Here is a 13199-nt window from a genome sequence, read left to right as displayed (position 1 = left end):
CAGGTCTCATTATTGCCTCCTGCCCAGTGTTGTACAAGAATTAGAATACCCACCCTATCTAAGGATTGCTGAGTTAAATTACAGTAAACTTTGGCAATTGCAATCAAACCCTTTCTAATAATTGGATTTCTATTAACGTAAATACTAAGGTCTTTTGTGCATAAACATCTTTAGAGCCACAGAACATATTATTTCAAAGATGCTTTGGCAGCTTAGTATTAAGAAATGTAAGGAATGGGCTATCTTCATGGATTGTAATTCCAATGGTAATGGACTCTTAGTATTAGTCACACCTCCTGTTGAACACCAAGTAGGAAGTCTACATTTTGAGAACACTTGATTTTTTTGTAATTTAAAGTACATTAAGTCCCTGACATATGAACCTTCAGGTTACCAACTTTCAAAGATGTGAATGTGCATGTCCAATAAATTAAAAATTATTTAAATAAGTGAAAAATTAAGAATTGTAGCATAACTTCAAATTTCTCACCAGCGCATAAGTTAGTCCACGTGTCTGGCACTAGGGCTGTATCTCTGTTTACGCTGAGTTAACGTGCTTTATTTCAAGCCCAAGATATATGGAATTAAGCATGTTCAACAATAATAATGGGACATAGTTGGAAACTCATTAAGGGTAAGTTCTTCTTCACTCACAGAACCACATTAACAAGCCATACAATACCAAACAGTGTGGTAGAGCTCAGGCACAATGGGGACTTTCAGATGAATGGTTTATTGCTAAAATACACAAGAAATCTGTAACAAAATACAAATATTAACTTTTAAAAAAATATCCTCTTATATACAAATAGCTGTACATGTAGATGTTTTCTATAGAAGCTGAGGGTTACATTGTGTTCATTTTGTGCCTTGGCTAACTTTGCTGGACTTATGAAGAAAGTGGACTTGTGAATGCACTCTCAGAATGGAACTTGTTTGTATGTAGGGAACTTATTGTACTCTGACACAATTAATTCTTAGGTTTCCCCGGATAAACATCATAATCCAATAATTCAGGCCCCTTCTTCAGGCAAGATGTAATCAAGGGGCCTGAGTTGCCTCGAAAGCTTGCATATTGTAATCTTTTTAGTTAGCCAATAAAAAGTGTCATTTTGCTTGGCTTTTCTCTACATTCATAATGGCTAACATGGTACAACACCCTAGTACTACAAATGTCCCAGAAACATACAAGGGAGAGGATGGCAGTAAACCTCTGACTTGTGAACAAAAGGGCAACAATGACTATTTAAAAATGAAGAATTAATTAACAATGATACAAAAATATACAAAGTGCTTAAAAAAAGCAACAAATGCAAAAGAATTGGAGTGAAAGGCAATCAGAGAAGAAAAGTATCTAATCACAATGCAGAAAGCAAAACCAAGAAACATATTAAGAAATCCAAAAACCAGATATAAATCAAAGATAGGTGATACTCAAACAATTCCTAAAACGAGCTCAATGCCCCAATGCTAGGTTTTTCTTTCTGACCAAATATAAAGCCAGAAGGAGGACCCCGCAGCAGTGATGTCAGGGTGTCCACGCTTTTTGGGGCTTGATCTACTGAATAAAGAAAATAGTAGCACATTTAAAGAGACACAATAAAATTAACAAATCCATCCATCCATTATGCAACCTGCTATATCCTAACTATAGGGTCACGGGGGTCTGCTGGAGCCAATCCCAGCCAACACAGGATGCAAGGCAGGAAACAAACCCCGGGCAGGGTGCCAGCCCACCGCAGATATTAACAAATAATAAACAAATTTAACAGAAATAATATAACATGAAATATAAAAAAATTAAATTAACAAAAACCATAAAACAGGAAATAAACATAATCCAAGTAAATTTTTCTGATAGCTGTAAGGAAGTTTACTAACTACTACACCATCTTGCTGCTACTTTCTAAGTGGGGCTGTATGACAGAATTGCTAACCACTGCATCACAATGCCATGAACATTATAACATAAATATCATTATTTAAAATATTTTGCAGTACAGAACTAATATGAAGTCTGCCTATAATCATATGGCTATACAGTATAAAAAAAAAGTTTCAAGTTAATATCTCATAGAAAACACACATACTTTATAGATGGTATGAAATTTGTACTATAACCTTTCTTGAAATAATGCAGTTGTGATGACTGATATGTCTATGATGCATCCATAGGTGTTGTGATAAAATTGTCTGAGAATTCTGCTGTGTAATGTATGCTGTCTGTCAAGTTCTATACTCTAGAACTCTACTCTAGTTCAGCTGATTTTCACACTTTTTATATATTGGTGAGGTGAGCTTTGATCTTTGTTAAGTAGTTTTGTTAGAATTTTTTTTTCTATAGTGTTAATACTTTTATGATAATTAATTTACGGTTATCTATACAGCTTCCGCTTTTGGGTCAATTGATTGAAGGATCATTGATAGTTCCTGTTCCTATATCATAGGTATTTTGAATGGGTTGTTGGTTGGTTAATTGTTATATGGCATTATTTACTTTTTTAGTGTTTCATTATATTTATTTCTTATTTTTAAGTCCATTATTGATTTTCTGTGCCCTGATGAAGAGGTTTTCCTCGAAACGCGTTGGCCAGATCTACATCTTCCATCATAGAATAAGTTCTTATGTTACATCTACTTATGCTTCATGATATTATCTCTCATAATTATTGTAAACTACTTGAGCTGTTAGTTCTACTTCTAGTAGAACACTTTTTATTTTTTCTATTTTTGTTTTCTATTGTTTGCTGTATATCTATTGTATATAGTTTTATGGTTGTTTATAAAGTAATTAGTATATACATTATGTACCAGTGATATTTCAGTTGTAGTTTTAGTTTTTATTTTATAAAATAAAATTTTTTTTATTTTGTTCTAGTTTTCAGTGGAGTCAACAATTTTTATTTAGTTCTGTGTTTAAAATTTTAGTTTTCATTTTATTTACACATTATTTACATAATATTAGTACAGTTTTAGTTTTTTTCTGTTGTAAGACCAAAAATGCTCGCCTAGGCATATTTCAGTGCAAATTGTGTTTCAGTCACTAAAATACACTCACAGTTCATAATGCCATTAAACACAGCTTGACTATCAATGATCAAAAAGATGAAATGGCCTAATAAATGTAGCCAGCAAGATCAAATGTTTCAACTCAAGAAACCAGTCTGTATAAGCACTTCACTGTTAAGCTTAAAACAAGCACGCATTTCGAGAGATTTGCTCATGTTTCAACGATGTCCACTGCACAGATAGCCACATAGTGAAAATATTCGCTTGATGGGGGCCTCTAATGCAGGTGCATGGACAAGGTCCTTGGCCACTGGTGCCAGAAGACTGTATGTTGACGATTTCTGCTGCCAATACTGAAGCAGTGAGGTTCATGGCTGGTGAGGCACAAATATATCAACACAAAAGAGTAGCTTATTCACTGTTCAGTTGGCAGCATGCACATTGACTAAAGGTTAAGTTTCATATCTCATCAGCATTCTTTACACAAAGCTAAGAAAGAACTTTACTTGTATAGCTGCGAGAAAGAGCAGAGAGCGTCTCCGATATTACATATGTTACAGCCATTACGACAGACAGGCCACCAGCAATAAATACGTACAATGCAAGAAAAATTGTATACAGTAAAATGTGTGTACAGTGAAACGTATGTACATGTAACAAGTACTGTACGTAGAAAATGAATTATGGTTACTCACCAACAATGACACGACGACTTGTCTGATAACGATGAGTTTAATTTTACTGCACAACAAAGGAGAGTGTTACACCTCTTCTAAAGGAGCCTCTTCAAGCGACTGTGTAGCACCGCCGTTGCTCTTCTTCCGGCAGTCTTCAATCCAAATCCCTAAAGCAGATTCCATCTGGACTACCGTCTTATTACATCCACTTACAACTCGTTTTGCGCCCTAGTTAAAGGAGACTGCGGCTGTAGATCTTATATTCTTTTCCTCCTTTTTAAATAAAAAGAATCGTGGACTCATTTATGCCGTAATGGCGTCATGCAGCGGTGTAGTTGTTCCCTTCCTTCAACATATCCAAAACATTTACCTTTTCAGCAATCGTTAGCATTTTCCATTGGTGCTTGGGCACAGCCCCTGAAGCAGTAGCAGGAGCAGATTGTTTTGGAGCCATAACGAAGGGCTTGACTATGCACAAAGATAAACACAAAAGAGCACAAAAGTGAACTCTTTACACAGAGAAACACATTGTTGCTGAATGAGCGAGACGAGACTTCCTGGTTAACATAGTGGAATCGAATTCAGTGCTCCGTAGCTGAGCCAAACAGCACACAGGAACTTAACTGCATGCTCTGATTGGGTAGCTTCTCAGCCATCTGCCAGTAGCGTCCCTTTTTTAAATCAACTGGGCAAACCAACTGAGGAAGCATGTACCAGAAATAAAAAGACCCACTGTCCACAGAAACCCGCAAAGCAGCGAAAAATCTGCATTATATATTTAGATATGCTTACATATAAAATCCGCAATACAGTGAAGCCGCGAAAGTTGAAGCGCGAGGGATTACTGTACAAAAAAAAATAAGATTTCAATTTTGACCTTACCTGAAATATTTAGTTGTTTTTAAAAGCTTTTAATTCTGATGCTTTAATCAATTTTAATACAGACTGTTCAACAAAAGGATAACAAGAAAAACAAAAGAATATTTTATTTAAGGTCAAAATTTTGTTTTTAAATATTGGATTTTGTTTATTAGGCTAATCCCATTTTTTAATTAAAAAAAAAAAACTGTTTATGGTCTTACCTTTTTTTTTGTAAATGAAGTCCATGCGCCCACCCTTCTCCATGAAAATCTCTGTCACTTTCTGTAAAAGTCCTCCTTATTTTCCTTTGGTTTTAAAAAGTCTTAATCTTCCATTTTGGCAGTCAGTCAGAACAAAACATTAAAATAAATGGTCCGCTGCAGTGCACTTGACTTTATGATAGTGCTAATTTATAGAGAGTCTGCGTAGAAGAACAGCAGCAATGAACACTTGTTTGGCTCACATGCACTCCCTTCAGGGTGGCACGGTACTGGATTCCTCACCTTGTACCTTTTCACTGCGGTTTTATGTCTGATCAGCAAGCTAGATATGTCACACACATTCACTAAAGATATTAGGCAGACTGTGGAAAGTCAGGGTGTATAATAAACGCGTGTGTAAACCTTATATTGGTGATATACAGAGAGACAGCAACAGGCACGTGCCAATTGCACGCATCAACCCAGTGTGTGAGGGACAGCGCAGTCAGAGTCAGAGTCAGCCTCACGTTTCTCCCCTATATTTGATAAGGAAATGTGCACATTCAGCGATTTGACTATAAAAATTATCAAAATTATTGGATCATACAGAGAACAAATTTATAGCACAGACCAGTAGGTAAATTAATTTTATGTTACCACTATTAGTTTTTTTACTTTTCATGATGACAGATGAGACTGCAGGTCCTTGTATGAAGTACAGTAATGGTGCCAGAGAAGTGCCGGACTCCTACTAAGTACTGATCAAGCTGGTCCTGCACTGAAACTCCTAGACTCTTTTCTTCTTCTTGCATGCCACATTTGCTTTTATTATCATCTGCACTGTAATTAAAGTATTTCCACATGTTACTTTCTAGCTTTCTACCCATAAACATCTGTGCAGAACTCTCCATCGTCAACCACAAGTGCTTACTACTTCAACCCAACGAGCCAAATGTGCTCAACAAATAAACAATGGTGCTTTACGGAAGCTGCGTCACGCGAGTTTAGTAAGCCAAGGGTACAAGATCACTGCATAGTAGACAGCGTAACGTAACTGAACGTTCAGGGTGACCTACAAACAACCCCTCTGCATGACTTAACCGGACTGAAATAAAATGCTATTGCTGTTTTTACGTTTTAACTCAATTTTCGTTCTCATTTAAGTTTGTTCACATATCACAAATTTTTATTTTTATTTAGTGTGGAAAGCATACCTCACATACAGACAGACCGACACCAGAATGTCCAAAGCACACTTCTTTATTAATTCTCACCCCCACAATGCCTTCTTTCACCAACTCTCTTTCTCTTCTTCTTTGTCTTCTTGTCTTGACCTCCTGTCCCCTCCTCACAAGCTTTGTCTCCTTCCTCCCAACTCTGGCTCCTCTACTGGAGAGAGGCGGCCCCTTTTATTATGACCCGGATGAGCCCCAGGTGCTCCCCCTGACATTACTTCCTGGTGTGGCGGAAGTGTCAAGAGAGCACCTGGAAGCATTCCGGGTGCCCCTGGAATTACTTCCGGCAGCACTTCCTGGTGTGGCGGAAGTGCTGCCATCTAGGGTTCCCCAATTGTCCGGGCGCCCCCTGGCAGTGGTCACGTCCTTCCATAATGCTGAGCGTCCCAGCTCCATTCCCGTGGCCCCCAAACAGACTCGGGTGGCTGCCCTCTCGTGGTGGAGTATCGTCCAACTCGGGGACTGTCCAGGCGTCCCGGCCGGGCAGTTTCCCCGCTCATCTGTGACATTAGTTTCTCTGTTTGCCTTTATTTTAGTTCTCATTCTTGTAAAATGAAAAAACAAATTCTTTAGTTCTAGTTCTCGTTATCAAAATATCACTGGTATGTACTTCATATTTTTGCATCATGCATTGACATGTATAGAACATTTATTTTTGAGGTTTATTTTGCTGTGGGTACATACTTTTTTGTATTACATATGGGATATTAAATTTGTATCTATATTATTTTTTGGGGAGAACATTCTAATTTTCCATATGTTTACTTTATGTGTAACAGTTTTTGTTTTATGTGCATTACTCCATTCTACAGTATAATGTCTTCCTTTATTTTATTTAAAAATTGAGTAGAATTATGTACTCTGACCTAGTCTTTTCTTTTTATACATTTAAAATACATATATATGATCTTTTTAGGTTCTGCTTATTTTATCTTTTGGTCATTATTCCAGTAAGTGGATTGTTTATATTTTTTATAGTTTTGCAGTAGTTGTTGTTTCATTCTGAAAAATGTTATAACCATATTACATTAAATTATTTGCTAACATATCAATTTCCTTTATTGTTGTCATATATTAAAAATTCCATGTAAAATACATTGCAGTCATCCCTCAGTACCCACGGAAGAATGGTTTCAGAAACCCCCGTGAATACCAAAATCCACAGATGGTCAAGTCCCTTACATAAAACTGTGAAGTATTTGCATATAACCTATGCACATCCTCTGGCATTTTTAAATCATGTGTAGAATTATCATAACAAATCATATTTTTTTCTGGTGATGCAGTATAAGGCAGTTTTCAGGAGAATGTAAGACAAAAACATTTTTTACACCTAATGTTCTTAAAACTGATATTAATCTGCAAATATTGCATGTAAACTAACCTGAAAAGTACACAAAATATTTGAAGCAAGATTGATTCAGGTTTCATTTCAATATAAAATATACACTGTAATTCTGACCAAGAAAAAAGATAACTACAGAATCAATTTGTTTTTCTGCTCAAATAATTCAATTTGTCATAGATTCGTATTTTTTTTTGTCCTGGTCTCGGTGGTTCAGGTTGGGGATATCAAACTAAGTATATCATCTGAAGGGTAAATAGGGATATAAAGTGCAAGATGCTGCAGTGGGCTGGCACCCTGCCCGGGGTTTGTTTCCTGCCTTTGGCCCTGTGTTGGCTGGGATTGGCTCCAGCAGACCCCTGTGACCCTGTAGTTAGGATATAGCGGTTTGGATAATGGCTAGATGGATGGAAGTGCAAGATGACAAGGGATTTCAGACCTATAATAGGTACACAAACCTGTTAAAACCCTATAACTTGACATCTGGAACTGAGGTTAACTTTCAGGGCCCTAAATTTACCACTGCTTTGAAATCTCTTGTTCTTATGCATGGAAAAGAGGCAGAACCTGAATATTCCTAAAGGACTATTTCTAGGCAATGGGTTTAAAGTTTGCATAAAGATAACAAATCTGAACATGTACTTTGCATTGCATTCATAGGAATGGTAAATCAGAATGTAAATGAAAAACGTCTACATAAATAGCACATATACCATGTGTGCACTTAATTTAGAAAATCAGAGCTTATGTCTTCTTTTATAAACATTTATTTGATTAACATTATTTGGTAAAACCAATTTTGCACTCTTGTCAGCAGAACTGCTGACTAACAGGCATTACAGTTTTTGTTACGTGCTTATTATATACCTATACATTTTATTATTATTTTTTATTTTATTAATAAATGGTACTGCATATAAAATACACATTGAAGATGAAGAATGCTGCATTCAAAATAAACAGTTTCAAACAAATGTAAGGTTCTTATTAATTAATTATTGTGCATCATATAATTTAATTGTGAAATAAAAAGCATGAGTAAAATTTCCTGATATAGCTCATCTACTATATCAAAATTTAGGCCACTATAAAATGGAAAAATAAATCTATTTGCAAATCAAAATCACCAGGTCGACATGTTAAAAAGAAACATGTCTCTGTAAGAATACACAGATTAAAATGCAAAGGTTAATCAAGTGCCAACAAAAGATGCAAGTTAAAATCTAAATTAATGTTATTTTAAAAGGTCAGCTGTATAATGAGGTAATATTATTCTGCTTGGTGATACAACTGTTTTGAGCAAGTTCTAAATGTTGTTAGTTGAATTCTCCCATCTCTTTTGGCATGTTTCAGTTTACTAGGTCATTGGGTGTCATTTTATTTTACATTCATAAAATTGTTCTGATTCTTTAATAATACAATTTATTCAGAAGCATTGCTCTAAAGATTTGATATATTAATTATGTACACACATCATTTGCTCAAAGCCCTAATCATTCCCTGTCTCTAACTAGCTATCTCTCTCACACCTTAACCACCTAGCAGATAATGTGTGGTGAGCATACTGGCACAAAATGGCTGTTATTACATAGCCCAGGTGGATGCTGCACATTGGTGGTGGTTGAAGTGGCTCCCAAATTTCTATGTAAGGCACTTTGAGTAGTGAGAAAAATGGAATATAAATTATAAAAATTATTATTATTATTATACAAGAATGAATGCAGTACAGAAATGTAAACTAAAGTTCATGTAGTCTGTAATTCTCTTCAACAGTTAATGCTTTTATGTTTACAGGACTGTGAAGCTGCTCTCACACAGACAGTCTTAATAATATAATAACTAATGGCTTGTGTTGGATTGATCTGATACTGGTGATTAAAAAAATACACGAGATACCAGCCTTTCCAAGAAATTAAAGCTTAGTCGATCTAAAATAACAGGCATGTGTAAAGGTCAGGAAAGACACTAAGTATACAAAAAAACGGTAGATAATAATTGCAAAGCTATTTTGTCACATTTTAAAGCTATAATATACAGGCTATAATATCAATGTAGCACACACAGACAAATCACATTCATTAAATACTTTTAAAACACTTGCTTGAACAACTTACCTGTTGGTTTTGAATGGTATTTCTCAAAAGAATTTTGCATAGTTAATGACAAAAGAAGATAAAGTGTAAGGAAAATAATCTAGTGTTGATTTATGAATTAATCTTTCTTTAAGTTGATTTTTAGTGATTACAGAGTGTTTCACATTTCAATCTGCTTCTTCTAATCAATGTACTTATACACAATTTAGGTTGTCACTAGTGTTGATTGGTGAATTTCATAGCAAATTTGCTGGGTTCACCGGCGACCTGAAAATTTGCTGGGCGGCCAGTTTAGGTGGCCCTTTTTCCCAGCGCCCCATGATGTTTTTGGAGGCAAGTGTGACATTACAGTGCTGTAGCAGCAAATATTGGATGGGCATTCCACTATAACCAATCTGTACAATCTGCCCCTTTTGCATCACAAACTTTCACTTATGCAAACTGCAAGGATACTCCAACTCACTCTTTAAAGAGCTGACTGATTTGCTTCACACATGTCTAAATAATTTACTACATATAAATGCATGAGTGAGCTACAGTCAGAAGGCATCCCAAGTAATCAAAAATTAAAACTCCTATATCCAGAACACTGATTCTGACCCAGAATAGGAGAACTTTTTGCCCAAAATGAGCTGTGGCATTGGGAAAATAAGATAGCAGGCTGCTTGTGCTGATTGACACATTTGTAAAACAAAAGACACTGATGAGGAGAGGTGTGAAGAAATTTAAGGTGGCCCAAGATTGCGATTTTTTTCATAGGCTTCAGAAATTGAAGTGTTAAGTATAGAAAACTACTGAAGTTTAACAAAAAAAAGTTAGGTTTAAAGAAGAAATATGCTTTCCCTTTATTTCTACATGTGTAACAACTTTTCTCTATTTTTCTGTGGACTGTTTGAATTTTCACTAAACCTTTTTAAAACAAACTTTTTTGGACTGAGAAATTTCTTGTGATACACGTTTGACTTATGCATGTTCATAATTAGTGTTTCCACAGCCCCAGAATGTTGGAATTTCTAAGCAGGAAAATGCAGTAGTGAAAATTAAATTCCAGTTGCCAGAGTTTCTGACAGTGCAAATAAATTTACTGAACTTTCTAGCGATGTTGCTACTTTGATATATTTCAGCACCAATTATATGTACAGTATATTAAGCAATCTCAAATATTAGAGAGGTGATTAACGTACATGTGCACACAAACTAAAAGAAAATATAAAAAATTGTGCCTGGGCACTTATTATTTTATGAAGGAAATATAGTGTAGGATTCAAGATGTAATGTCAATTTTCTTGGTTAAAAATGTTTTTTCAGCTTCTCATAGGCATAAAAATTTTGCTGCTCTTACACTTTGTGTCACCACGGGCCTTGTGCATAATACTGTGTGTAGAATTCATACTAAAACATGGTGTACAAACAAAAGCGGAAATGTGCACACACACAAAAAAATCCAGATGCATAAATGTTCTTCCGCTACATAAATCCTGGTCAGTGTGATAAGTAATGCACGTGCACACGCCTGCTGCCACTTTCCAACTCCTCCCAGAATTACACCTCTTTGAATATGCAAATCAATATAAATAGCCCTTAAGCTCAGCGTTCTGTGAAAAGGCAATGGCAAAAGCACAGGGGAAAATAGAAGAATCTGAGTGAATACCAAGTGGAGGCAAGGAAAAGCGTACTATTTGTTGGTTTAAACAGTGGTATAAACAACAAAAGGAAGTTGATCGAGAGACAAAGAGTGTTCGAGAAACTCAAAAGCTCAAGTTCACAAAGTCGCACAGTTCCCGAAATAAAAAAGAAGTTGTCAGATATCAAAGTCGGCATGAAAAGAAGAGTCGTAGCCCACCGTCTGAGTGTCATATGAAAGCTTATTAGGATACAGAGAAAAGAAAAAAAATTGGGACACAGTGTGAAAAAAAATCTCGAAATGTCAACTTTAATCTCGAAATTTCCACTTTAATCACATAGTTTATTTTGTCATTAAAGTAGAACATCATAAACTTCATCTTAAAATCTTTAATTTACTAGTTTCTCAAATACCATCGTAACTAAAGTAGCACGTTAAATGCTTTGCATTGTATTTGTTCTTCTATGTGCTCTATGTGTGTGAATCACTACGTGATTCTTAAATGGGCTTTCTCTTACTCTGACAGAACACAGAATCCATTACATTATTAATAATAATAATTTGTTACATTTATATAGCGCTTTGTCAGTACTCAAAGCACTCATGATATTAAAACTCTCTGAATAATTTAAATACTGAGATGTATACTTGTTATCATTTTCATAATGATAGGAATTAAAGCATGCTATTAAACACGGGAACACGGTGGTGCAGTGATAGTGATGAGCTGCCGCCTCATCCAGAAATTGTTCCATCCTCCCACAAGATGCTTGCTGCGCTGTGCGCGACCATCGATTAAATAATTTATTGTAGCAGTACTGCCTCTTTCAAATGTACTAACCTCCAATTCCTGTCCTTCCTTTTCTTTCTCTAAGTAACCAATCGCCACATGATCAGCTCTGTAATAGATGCCAAGCTATCTGTAGGCTTAGAACGGCGATTCTTCAAAACTTTTAAGGAACATTAAAACATCTTTGTAGTACATGTTTAATTATTCTATCCATCCAGTGTCGCGCCAGTCCCAGCAAGAAAATAACTTCAGGCAGAAACAATCCCTGAATGTGCACCAGCTTGTCGCTAGCGCTGTGACACGGTATCCTCACATGTTTAATTATTAACAATCTAGATTATTTAAATAATGATAACATTTTATTTGTAAAATGTAATAAACATATTTTGCTGCATCTTAAAAATTATATCGTCATCATATGTAAATACACGCTTTATGAAGTGGCTCAGGTTGTGCAATATTATAACTGTATCGCAAGTTTATATTGAGGTAATTGTACTTATACGTACAAACAATCCTACAAGGAGCACTTGATGGACTGATTGAGTGCGTTTATAATTCTTGGGATGAAACGGTTTTTGAACCGCGATGTCCCTACAGGAAAGCCTCTGAAGTGTTTGTCGTATGACAGCAGTTCAAATAGACAGCATGGCTGAGGTAGCATGTGCTTGATGCTGTATACCGATAATTCTCTTCCGATCAGCTGCTGTAGGGTTGTGATTCCACACTCAGATACAGTGGGATAAATACTTGAGAGTAACAATGCTAAAGCAGCTGTGGTATTTGGAATTGTTTGGTCATTCCGTGGACCATTATATTGTTACAGGTTAATTACAATCAGATGCCTTAAACTAATAAACAATATGTGGTTAATTTCAGTGTATATGATAAAGCCGCATCAGGGATGTGGATCTAAAAAAGAAAGGGAAACTACACTGGAACAAAAGCACTGCTTTGCAAAACCGAGTGGAGAACTTGTGTAAGCCTGGGTTTGAGCTAGCATGAAAATGTGTGTGGCTTTATGCCAAGTTTAGGTTTTATACATCGCGATTTGATCGTGGAAACGATAGTATGCCACATTTTTGTGTGTATGCACCGTTTATACACGAGGCCCCAGAAGTGTGACTTTGCATAACATTACAAGTGAAGTTATGGTGGTTTAGTTATCTAAACTAAGACTGCATGTTATGGGGGTGTCCAAACCTTGAGTAAATAAAAGAACAACCACACAATAGAATTTTATTATTGAGGAAAGAAGACAGAAAATAAAATAGATTAAACTGTTTCTCTATTTAGGGGTGGTTTCTGCTTTTTACCACCAGGATAGACTCCAGTCTCCAATGACCCTGGAATTTACTTAATTGG

The 13199-nt window shown here is 35.9% G+C and overlaps 1 protein-coding gene across 1 annotated transcript in view; it reads right to left on the bottom strand.

The window, feature by feature from the left end:
• The window catches only part of LOC120535456 (serine/threonine-protein kinase Nek11-like), a 233992-nt gene that overhangs the window by 95000 nt on the left and 125793 nt on the right, over positions 1-13199 (bottom strand). The window lies entirely within an intron of this gene.

This window comes from Polypterus senegalus, chromosome 9 (assembly GCF_016835505.1).
Source record: "Polypterus senegalus isolate Bchr_013 chromosome 9, ASM1683550v1, whole genome shotgun sequence".
In the NCBI taxonomy this organism is placed as follows: domain Eukaryota; kingdom Metazoa; phylum Chordata; class Cladistia; order Polypteriformes; family Polypteridae; genus Polypterus; species Polypterus senegalus.
The sequence above is the reverse complement of the archived record's forward strand: the minus strand, read 5'-3'. Positions and strand labels throughout refer to the sequence as shown.